Genomic DNA, 11,800 nt, shown 5'->3' on the forward strand with positions numbered 1-11,800 from the left:
TATTCCAACAGAACACTCACGTAGCCAGTGTTCTAACAGAATACTAACTCAGCCTGTGTTCTAACAGAATGTGGATTCAGATCAAATATTACTAACTCAGCCTGTGTTCTAACAGAATGTGGATTCAGATCAAAAATTACTAACGCAGTCTGTGTTCTAACAGAATATGGACTTAGATTTTGTTCAAAAATTACTCAGTCTGTGTTCTAACAGAATATGGACTCAGTCTATGTTTAAAGAATACTCACTCAGCCAGTATTTTACCAGAGTATGGACTCAGCCTGTGTTCTAACAGAATACTCACACAGCCTGTGTTCTAACAGAATATGGACTCAGTCTATATTTAAAGAATACTCACTCACCTCAGTATTCTAACAGAACACTGACGTAGCCAGTGTTCTAACAGAATACTAACTCAGCCTGTGTTCTAACAGAATGTGGATTCAGATCAAAAATTACTAACTCAGTCTGTGTTCTAACAGAATGTGGACTCAGATTTTGTTCAAAAATTACTCAGTCTGTTTCTAACAGAATATGGACTCAGTCTATGTTTAAAGAATACTCACTCAGCCAGTATTTTACCAGAGTATGGACTCAGCCTGTGTTCTAACAGAATACTCACACAGCCTGTGTTCTAACAGAATATGGACTCAGTCTATATTTAAAGAATACTCACTCACCTCAGTATTCTAACAGAACACTCACGTAGCCTGTGTTCTAACAGAATGTGGGTTCAGATCAAAAATTACTAACTCAGTCTGTGTTCTAACAGAATGTGGACTCAGATTTTGTTCAAAAATTACTCAGTCTGTGTTCTAACAGAATATGGACTAAGTCTATGTTTAAAGAATACTCACTCAGCTCAGTGTTCTAACATAACACTCACTTAGCCTGTGTTCTAACAGAATGTGGGTTCAGATCAAAAATTACTAACTCAGTCTGTGTTCTAACAGAATATGAACTCAGATTTTGTTCAAAAATTACTCAGTCTGTGTTCTAACAGAATATGGACTCAGTCTATGTTTAAAGAATACTCACTCAGCCAGTGTTCTACCAGAATATGGATTCAGACTATTTTCAAGAATACTCACTCAGCCTGTGTTCTAGCAGAACGCTCACTTAGCCTGTGTTCTAACAGAATGTGGACTCAGATATTGTTCAAAAATTACTAACTCAGTCTGTGTTCTAAAAGAATTTGGACGCAGTCTATGTTTTAAAAATACTCACTCACCTCAGTGTTCTAACAGAACACTCACGTAGCCTGTGTTCAAACAGAACACTAACTCAGCCTGTTTTCTAACAAAATGTGGATTCAGATCAAAAATTACTAACGCAGTCTGGGTTCTAACAGAATATGGACTCAGTCTATGTTTAAGGAATACTCACTCAGCCAATATTTTACCAGAGTATGGACTCAGCCTGTGTTCTAACAGAATACTCACACAGCCTGTGTTCTAACAGAATATGGACTCAGTCTATATTTAAAGAATACTCACTCACCTCAGTATTCCAACAGAACACTCACGTAGCCAGTGTTCTAACAGAATACTAACTCAGCCTGTGTTCTAACAGAATGTGGATTCAGATCAAATATTACTAACTCAGCCTGTGTTCTAACAGAATGTGGATTCAGATCAAAAATTACTAACGCAGTCTGTGTTCTAACAGAATATGGACTTAGATTTTGTTCAAAAATTACTCAGTCTGTGTTCTAACAGAATATGGACTCAGTCTATGTTTAAAGAATACTCACTCAGCCAGTATTTTACCAGAGTATGGACTCAGCCTGTGTTCTAACAGAATACTCACACAGCCTGTGATCTAACAGAATATGTACTCAGTCTATATTTAAAGAATACTCACTCACCTCAGTATTCTAACAGAACACTCACGTAGCCAGTGTTCTAACAGAATACTAACTCAGCCTGTGTTCTAACAGAATGTGGATTCAGATCAAAAATTACTAACTCAGTCTGTGTTCTAACAGAATGTGGACTCAGATTTTGTTCAAAAATTACTCAGTCTGTTTCTAACAGAATATGGACTCAGTCTATGTTTAAAGAATACTCACTCAGCCAGTATTTTACCAGAGTATGGACTCAGCCTGTGTTCTAACAGAATACTCACACAGCCTGTGTTCTAACAGAATATGGACTCAGTCTATATTTAAAGAATACTCACTCACCTCAGTATTCTAACAGAACACTCACGTAGCCTGTGTTCTAACAGAATGTGGGTTCAGATCAAAAATTACTAACTCAGTCTGTGTTCTAACAGAATGTGGACTCAGATTTTGTTCAAAAATTACTCAGTCTGTGTTCTAACAGAATATGGACTAAGTCTATGTTTAAAGAATACTCACTCAGCTCAGTGTTCTAACATAACACTCACTTAGCCTGTGTTCTAACAGAATGTGGGTTCAGATCAAAAATTACTAACTCAGTCTGTGTTCTAACAGAATATGAACTCAGATTTTGTTCAAAAATTACTCAGTCTGTGTTCTAACAGAATATGGACTCAGTCTATGTTTAAAGAATACTCACTCAGCCAGTGTTCTACCAGAATATGGATTCAGACTATTTTCAAGAATACTCACTCAGCCTGTGTTCTAGCAGAACGCTCACTTAGCCTGTGTTCTAACAGAATGTGGACTCAGATATTGTTCAAAAATTACTAACTCAGTCTGTGTTCTAACAGAATTTGGACGCAGTCTATGTTTAAAAAATACTCACTCACCTCAGTGTTCTAACAGAACACTCACGTAGCCTGTGTTCTAACAGAACACTAACTCAGCCTATTTTCTAACAAAATGTGGATTCAGATCAAAAATTACTAACGCAGTCTGTGTTCTAACAGAATATGGACTTAGATTTTGTTCAAAAATTACTCAGTCTGTGTTCTAACAGAATATGGACTCAGTCTATGTTTAAAGAATACTAACTCAGCCAGTATTTTACCAGAGTATGGACTCAGCCTGTGTTCTAACAGAATACTCACACAGCCTGTGTTCTAACAGAATATGTACTCAGTCTATATTTAAAGAATACTCACTCACCTCAGTATTCTAACAGAACACTCACGTAGCCAGTGTTCTAACAGAATACTAACTCAGCCTGTGTTCTAACAGAATGTGGATTCAGATCAAAAATTACTAACTCAGTCTGTGTTCTAACAGAATGTGGACTTAGATTTTGTTCAAAAATTACTCAGTCTGTGTTCTAACAGAATATGGACTCAGTCTATATTTAAAGAATACTCACTCACCTCAGTATTCTAACAGAACACTCACGTAGCCAGTGTTCTAACAGAAAACTAACTCAGCCTGTGTTTTAACAGAATGTGGATTCAGATCAAAAATTACTAACTCAGTCTGTGTTCTAACAGAATGTGGACTCAGATTTTGTTCAAAACTTACTCAGTCTGTTTCTAACAGAATATGGACTCAGTCTATGTTTAAAGAATACTCACTCAGCCAGTATTTTACCAGAGTATGGACTCAGCCTGTGTTCTAACAGAATACTCACACAGCCTGTGTTCTAACAGAATATGGACTCAGTCTATATTTAAAGAATACTGACTCACCTCAGTATTCCAACAGAACACTCACTTAGCCAGTGTACTAACAGAATACTAACTCAGCCTGTGTTCTAACAGAATGTGCATTCAGATCAAATATTACTAACTCAGTCTGTGTTCTAACAGAATGTGGACTCAGATTTTGTTCAAAAATTACTCAGTCTGTGTTCTAACAGAATATGGACTAAGTCTATGTTAACAGAATACTCATTCAGCTCAGTGTTCTAACATAACACTCACTTAGCCAGTGTTCTAACAGAATACTAACTCAGCCTGTGTTCTAACAGAATGTGGATTCAGATCAAAAATTACTAACGCAGTCTGTGTTCTAACAGAATATGGACTTAGATTTTGTTCAAAAATTACTCAGTCTGTTTCTAACAGAATATGGACTCAGTCTATGTTTAAAGAATACTCACTCAGCCAGTATTTTACCAGAGTATGGACTCAGCCTGTGTTCTAACAGAATACTCACACAGCCTGTGTTCTAACAGAATATGGACTCAGTCTATATTTAAAGAATACTCACTCACCTCAGTATTCTTACAGAACACTCACGTAGCCTGTGTTCTAACAGAATGTGGGTTCAGATCAAAAATTACTAACTCAGTCTGTGTTCTAACAGAATATGAACTCAGATTTTGTTCAAAAATTACTCAGTCTTTGTTCTAACAGAATATGGACTCAGTCTATGTTTAAAGAATACTCACTCAGCCAGTGTTCTACCAGAATATGGATTCAGACTATTTTCAAGAATACTCACTCAGCCTGTGTTCTAGCAGAACGCTCACTTAGCCTGTGTTCTAACAGAATGTGGACTCAGATATTGTTCAAAAATTACTAACTCAGTCTGTGTTCTAACAGAATTTGGATGCAGTCTATGTTTAAAAAATACTCACTCACCTCAGTGTTCTAACAGAACACTCACGTAGCCTGTGTTCTAACAGAACACTAACTCAGCCTGTTTTCTAACAAAATGTGGATTCAGATCAAAAATTACTAACGCAGTCTGTGTTCTAACAGAATATGGACTTAGATTTTGTTCAAAAATTACTCAGTCTGTGTTCTAACAGAATATGGACTCAGTCTATGTTTAAAGAATACTCACTCAGCCAGTATTTTACCAGAGTATGGACTCAGCCTGTGTTCTAACAGAATACTCACACAGCCTGTGTTCTAACAGAATATGGACTCAGTCTATATTTAAAGAATACTCACTCACCTCAGTATTCTAACAGAACACTGACGTAGCCAGTGTTCTAACAGAATACTAACTCAGCCTGTGTTCTAACAGAATGTGGATTCAGATCAAAAATTACTAACTCAGTCTGTGTTCTAACAGAATGTGGACTCAGATTTTGTTCAAAAATTACTCAGTCTGTTTCTAACAGAATATGGACTCAGTCTATGTTTAAAGAATACTCACTCAGCCAGTATTTTACCAGAGTATGGACTCAGCCTGTGTTCTAACAGAATACTCACACAGCCTGTGTTCTAACAGAATATGGACTCAGTCTATATTTAAAGAATACTCACTCACCTCAGTATTCTAACAGAACACTCACGTAGCCTGTGTTCTAACAGAATGTGGGTTCAGATCAAAAATTACTAACTCAGTCTGTGTTCTAACAGAATGTGGACTCAGATTTTGTTCAAAAATTACTCAGTCTGTGTTCTAACAGAATATGGACTAAGTCTATGTTTAAAGAATACTCACTCAGCTCAGTGTTCTAACATAACACTCACTTAGCCTGTGTTCTAACAGAATGTGGGTTCAGATCAAAAATTACTAACTCAGTCTGTGTTCTAACAGAATATGAACTCAGATTTTGTTCAAAAATTACTCAGTCTGTGTTCTAACAGAATATGGACTCAGTCTATGTTTAAAGAATACTCACTCAGCCAGTGTTCTACCAGAATATGGATTCAGACTATTTTCAAGAATACTCACTCAGCCTGTGTTCTAGCAGAACGCTCACTTAGCCTGTGTTCTAACAGAATGTGGACTCAGATATTGTTCAAAAATTACTAACTCAGTCTGTGTTCTAAAAGAATTTGGACGCAGTCTATGTTTTAAAAATACTCACTCACCTCAGTGTTCTAACAGAACACTCACGTAGCCTGTGTTCAAACAGAACACTAACTCAGCCTGTTTTCTAACAAAATGTGGATTCAGATCAAAAATTACTAACGCAGTCTGGGTTCTAACAGAATATGGACTCAGTCTATGTTTAAGGAATACTCACTCAGCCAATATTTTACCAGAGTATGGACTCAGCCTGTGTTCTAACAGAATACTCACACAGCCTGTGTTCTAACAGAATATGGACTCAGTCTATATTTAAAGAATACTCACTCACCTCAGTATTCCAACAGAACACTCACGTAGCCAGTGTTCTAACAGAATACTAACTCAGCCTGTGTTCTAACAGAATGTGGATTCAGATCAAATATTACTAACTCAGCCTGTGTTCTAACAGAATGTGGATTCAGATCAAAAATTACTAACGCAGTCTGTGTTCTAACAGAATATGGACTTAGATTTTGTTCAAAAATTACTCAGTCTGTGTTCTAACAGAATATGGACTCAGTCTATGTTTAAAGAATACTCACTCAGCCAGTATTTTACCAGAGTATGGACTCAGCCTGTGTTCTAACAGAATACTCACACAGCCTGTGATCTAACAGAATATGTACTCAGTCTATATTTAAAGAATACTCACTCACCTCAGTATTCTAACAGAACACTCACGTAGCCAGTGTTCTAACAGAATACTAACTCAGCCTGTGTTCTAACAGAATGTGGATTCAGATCAAAAATTACTAACTCAGTCTGTGTTCTAACAGAATGTGGACTCAGATTTTGTTCAAAAATTACTCAGTCTGTTTCTAACAGAATATGGACTCAGTCTATGTTTAAAGAATACTCACTCAGCCAGTATTTTACCAGAGTATGGACTCAGCCTGTGTTCTAACAGAATACTCACACAGCCTGTGTTCTAACAGAATATGGACTCAGTCTATATTTAAAGAATACTCACTCACCTCAGTATTCTAACAGAACACTCACGTAGCCTGTGTTCTAACAGAATGTGGGTTCAGATCAAAAATTACTAACTCAGTCTGTGTTCTAACAGAATGTGGACTCAGATTTTGTTCAAAAATTACTCAGTCTGTGTTCTAACAGAATATGGACTAAGTCTATGTTTAAAGAATACTCACTCAGCTCAGTGTTCTAACATAACACTCACTTAGCCTGTGTTCTAACAGAATGTGGGTTCAGATCAAAAATTACTAACTCAGTCTGTGTTCTAACAGAATATGAACTCAGATTTTGTTCAAAAATTACTCAGTCTGTGTTCTAACAGAATATGGACTCAGTCTATGTTTAAAGAATACTCACTCAGCCAGTGTTCTACCAGAATATGGATTCAGACTATTTTCAAGAATACTCACTCAGCCTGTGTTCTAGCAGAACGCTCACTTAGCCTGTGTTCTAACAGAATGTGGACTCAGATATTGTTCAAAAATTACTAACTCAGTCTGTGTTCTAACAGAATTTGGACGCAGTCTATGTTTAAAAAATACTCACTCACCTCAGTGTTCTAACAGAACACTCACGTAGCCTGTGTTCTAACAGAACACTAACTCAGCCTATTTTCTAACAAAATGTGGATTCAGATCAAAAATTACTAACGCAGTCTGTGTTCTAACAGAATATGGACTTAGATTTTGTTCAAAAATTACTCAGTCTGTGTTCTAACAGAATATGGACTCAGTCTATGTTTAAAGAATACTAACTCAGCCAGTATTTTACCAGAGTATGGACTCAGCCTGTGTTCTAACAGAATACTCACACAGCCTGTGTTCTAACAGAATATGTACTCAGTCTATATTTAAAGAATACTCACTCACCTCAGTATTCTAACAGAACACTCACGTAGCCAGTGTTCTAACAGAATACTAACTCAGCCTGTGTTCTAACAGAATGTGGATTCAGATCAAAAATTACTAACTCAGTCTGTGTTCTAACAGAATGTGGACTTAGATTTTGTTCAAAAATTACTCAGTCTGTGTTCTAACAGAATATGGACTCAGTCTATATTTAAAGAATACTCACTCACCTCAGTATTCTAACAGAACACTCACGTAGCCAGTGTTCTAACAGAAAACTAACTCAGCCTGTGTTTTAACAGAATGTGGATTCAGATCAAAAATTACTAACTCAGTCTGTGTTCTAACAGAATGTGGACTCAGATTTTGTTCAAAACTTACTCAGTCTGTTTCTAACAGAATATGGACTCAGTCTATGTTTAAAGAATACTCACTCAGCCAGTATTTTACCAGAGTATGGACTCAGCCTGTGTTCTAACAGAATACTCACACAGCCTGTGTTCTAACAGAATATGGACTCAGTCTATATTTAAAGAATACTGACTCACCTCAGTATTCCAACAGAACACTCACTTAGCCAGTGTACTAACAGAATACTAACTCAGCCTGTGTTCTAACAGAATGTGCATTCAGATCAAATATTACTAACTCAGTCTGTGTTCTAACAGAATGTGGACTCAGATTTTGTTCAAAAATTACTCAGTCTGTGTTCTAACAGAATATGGACTAAGTCTATGTTAACAGAATACTCATTCAGCTCAGTGTTCTAACATAACACTCACTTAGCCAGTGTTCTAACAGAATACTAACTCAGCCTGTGTTCTAACAGAATGTGGATTCAGATCAAAAATTACTAACGCAGTCTGTGTTCTAACAGAATATGGACTTAGATTTTGTTCAAAAATTACTCAGTCTGTTTCTAACAGAATATGGACTCAGTCTATGTTTAAAGAATACTCACTCAGCCAGTATTTTACCAGAGTATGGACTCAGCCTGTGTTCTAACAGAATACTCACACAGCCTGTGTTCTAACAGAATATGGACTCAGTCTATATTTAAAGAATACTCACTCACCTCAGTATTCTTACAGAACACTCACGTAGCCTGTGTTCTAACAGAATGTGGGTTCAGATCAAAAATTACTAACTCAGTCTGTGTTCTAACAGAATATGAACTCAGATTTTGTTCAAAAATTACTCAGTCTTTGTTCTAACAGAATATGGACTCAGTCTATGTTTAAAGAATACTCACTCAGCCAGTGTTCTACCAGAATATGGATTCAGACTATTTTCAAGAATACTCACTCAGCCTGTGTTCTAGCAGAACGCTCACTTAGCCTGTGTTCTAACAGAATGTGGACTCAGATATTGTTCAAAAATTACTAACTCAGTCTGTGTTCTAACAGAATTTGGACGCAGTCTATGTTTAAAAAATACTCACTCACCTCAGTGTTCTAACAGAACACTCACGTAGCCTGTGTTCTAACAGAACACTAACTCAGCCTATTTTCTAACAAAATGTGGATTCAGATCAAAAATTACTAACGCAGTCTGTGTTCTAACAGAATATGGACTTAGATTTTGTTCAAAAATTACTCAGTCTGTGTTCTAACAGAATATGGACTCAGTCTATGTTTAAAGAATACTAACTCAGCCAGTATTTTACCAGAGTATGGACTCAGCCTGTGTTCTAACAGAATACTCACACAGCCTGTGTTCTAACAGAATATGTACTCAGTCTATATTTAAAGAATACTCACTCACCTCAGTATTCTAACAGAACACTCACGTAGCCAGTGTTCTAACAGAATACTAACTCAGCCTGTGTTCTAACAGAATGTGGATTCAGATCAAAAATTACTAACTCAGTCTGTGTTCTAACAGAATGTGGACTTAGATTTTGTTCAAAAATTACTCAGTCTGTGTTCTAACAGAATATGGACTCAGTCTATATTTAAAGAATACTCACTCACCTCAGTATTCTAACAGAACACTCACGTAGCCAGTGTTCTAACAGAAAACTAACTCAGCCTGTGTTTTAACAGAATGTGGATTCAGATCAAAAATTACTAACTCAGTCTGTGTTCTAACAGAATGTGGACTCAGATTTTGTTCAAAACTTACTCAGTCTGTTTCTAACAGAATATGGACTCAGTCTATGTTTAAAGAATACTCACTCAGCCAGTATTTTACCAGAGTATGGACTCAGCCTGTGTTCTAACAGAATACTCACACAGCCTGTGTTCTAACAGAATATGGACTCAGTCTATATTTAAAGAATACTGACTCACCTCAGTATTCCAACAGAACACTCACTTAGCCAGTGTACTAACAGAATACTAACTCAGCCTGTGTTCTAACAGAATGTGCATTCAGATCAAATATTACTAACTCAGTCTGTGTTCTAACAGAATGTGGACTCAGATTTTGTTCAAAAATTACTCAGTCTGTGTTCTAACAGAATATGGACTAAGTCTATGTTAACAGAATACTCATTCAGCTCAGTGTTCTAACATAACACTCACTTAGCCAGTGTTCTAACAGAATACTAACTCAGCCTGTGTTCTAACAGAATGTGGATTCAGATCAAAAATTACTAACGCAGTCTGTGTTCTAACAGAATATGGACTTAGATTTTGTTCAAAAATTACTCAGTCTGTTTCTAACAGAATATGGACTCAGTCTATGTTTAAAGAATACTCACTCAGCCAGTATTTTACCAGAGTATGGACTCAGCCTGTGTTCTAACAGAATACTCACACAGCCTGTGTTCTAACAGAATATGGACTCAGTCTATATTTAAAGAATACTCACTCACCTCAGTATTCTTACAGAACACTCACGTAGCCTGTGTTCTAACAGAATGTGGGTTCAGATCAAAAATTACTAACTCAGTCTGTGTTCTAACAGAATATGAACTCAGATTTTGTTCAAAAATTACTCAGTCTTTGTTCTAACAGAATATGGACTCAGTCTATGTTTAAAGAATACTCACTCAGCCAGTGTTCTACCAGAATATGGATTCAGACTATTTTCAAGAATACTCACTCAGCCTGTGTTCTAGCAGAACGCTCACTTAGCCTGTGTTCTAACAGAATGTGGACTCAGATATTGTTCAAAAATTACTAACTCAGTCTGTGTTCTAACAGAATTTGGATGCAGTCTATGTTTAAAAAATACTCACTCACCTCAGTGTTCTAACAGAACACTCACGTAGCCTGTGTTCTAACAGAACACTAACTCAGCCTGTTTTCTAACAAAATGTGGATTCAGATCAAAAATTACTAACGCAGTCTGTGTTCTAACAGAATATGGACTTAGATTTTGTTCAAAAATTACTCAGTCTGTGTTCTAACAGAATATGGACTCAGTCTATGTTTAAAGAATACTCACTCAGCCAGTATTTTACCAGAGTATGGACTCAGCCTGTGTTCTAACAGAATACTCACACAGCCTGTGTTCTAACAGAATATGGACTCAGTCTATATTTAAAGAATACTCACTCACCTCAGTATTCTAACAGAACACTGACGTAGCCAGTGTTCTAACAGAATACTAACTCAGCCTGTGTTCTAACAGAATGTGGATTCAGATCAAAAATTACTAACTCAGTCTGTGTTCTAACAGAATGTGGACTCAGATTTTGTTCAAAAATTACTCAGTCTGTTTCTAACAGAATATGGACTCAGTCTATGTTTAAAGAATACTCACTCAGCCAGTATTTTACCAGAGTATGGACTCAGCCTGTGTTCTAACAGAATACTCACACAGCCTGTGTTCTAACAGAATATGGACTCAGTCTATATTTAAAGAATACTCACTCACCTCAGTATTCTAACAGAACACTCACGTAGCCTGTGTTCTAACAGAATGTGGGTTCAGATCAAAAATTACTAACTCAGTCTGTGTTCTAACAGAATGTGGACTCAGATTTTGTTCAAAAATTACTCAGTCTGTGTTCTAACAGAATATGGACTAAGTCTATGTTTAAAGAATACTCACTCAGCTCAGTGTTCTAACATAACACTCACTTAGCCTGTGTTCTAACAGAATGTGGGTTCAGATCAAAAATTACTAACTCAGTCTGTGTTCTAACAGAATATGAACTCAGATTTTGTTCAAAAATTACTCAGTCTGTGTTCTAACAGAATATGGACTCAGTCTATGTTTAAAGAATACTCACTCAGCCAGTGTTCTACCAGAATATGGATTCAGACTATTTTCAAGAATACTCACTCAGCCTGTGTTCTAGCAGAACGCTCACTTAGCCTGTGTTCTAACAGAATGTGGACTCAGATATTGTTCAAAAATTACTAACTCAGTCTGTGTT

Source organism: Furipterus horrens, unplaced genomic scaffold, assembly GCF_987537825.1.
Source record: "Furipterus horrens unplaced genomic scaffold, mFurHor1.1.pri manual_scaffold_18, whole genome shotgun sequence".
Lineage (NCBI taxonomy): Eukaryota > Metazoa > Chordata > Mammalia > Chiroptera > Furipteridae > Furipterus > Furipterus horrens.